The sequence below is a fragment of the Crocodylus porosus genome, unplaced genomic scaffold (genome assembly GCF_001723895.1).
Source record: "Crocodylus porosus isolate Cpor-Errol unplaced genomic scaffold, CroPor_comp1, whole genome shotgun sequence".
Classification (NCBI taxonomy): domain Eukaryota; kingdom Metazoa; phylum Chordata; order Crocodylia; family Crocodylidae; genus Crocodylus; species Crocodylus porosus.
Window position 1 is genome coordinate 153736857 of NW_017728886.1, and position 1044 is coordinate 153737900.

Below are 1044 nucleotides of genomic sequence, written 5' to 3' on the forward strand. Positions count from 1 at the left end.
AGTAGAAGCAGTGCAAATTTGAGGTGGGGCTTTTTGCCTCAGCACATGTGCCTGAACATGCTCTTTGGTGTGGGGCAAATTGTGCTCAGGAGCTTCTGGGGCCCAGCCAATTGGTACCTGGGGACACTACCCCTTGTGCCAGCTGGACTGCTGAAGCAGCCCTGAGAGTTCCCTGCACCTTCTACCCCAGGGGTGGGCAAAACACAGGCTGCGGACTGGATGTGGCCTGCCGGGCCATTCTGTCTGGCCCATGGGGCACCTAAAAATTTTATAAAATTAATATTTATCTGCCCTTGGCTGCCTGTTGTGTGGCCTTCAATGGCTTGCCAAAACTTAGTAAGCAGCCCTCCACCTGAAATAATTGCCTGCTCCTGCTCTACCCACTTCAGCAGTCTGGCAGTGGGGGCTGCTGTCTGGCTGTGACCTGCTGCACACCTGCCAAACCCAGGCAGGTACTGCACAGCCAGTGAGGCATCTGTTCCTCTGGGCCAGCTGTCAGCAGGCTATGGCTGCACAGTTGGCCTTTGTGCAGCACTATTGCTATGTGTGCCCCTGCCCAGCCATCTGGGCAGCTATCACCTGGAAGATGTTCTCAGTGTGGTAGCCTGCTTTGAACTGTCAAAGCATGTCCTCCTGACCCCAACTGGCCAGGAGGTCAGCCACCTCCAGCTGGGTCCCAGGTGCCAGCTCTTAGCAGGGTCCTTTTCCTGGGTCCTGCCACTTGCCTCCCTAGCAGGAATTCTGGTGTTTCCAATTTGAAAACTGAAAAATCCTTGATAAAAAAAATCCCAAAGTCACTCTGTAAAATAGCCTGAAATCCATGTCCCTCCACAATTAAAACAAAAGACCACCATACAGAGAGAGAGAAAGTGAGAGACAGAGAGACAGCAATCAGTTGGGCAATGTTTTATTGATATATCTACAGTGTTAAAGCACGTTGGAAGCTTACCAGTGTCCCTATCATCATAATAAAATGAATTCTAAATACCTACATGTTTTGCTGTTTGCCTTTGGTTTTCTTATCATAGAGCAGTTAGAGCTCCC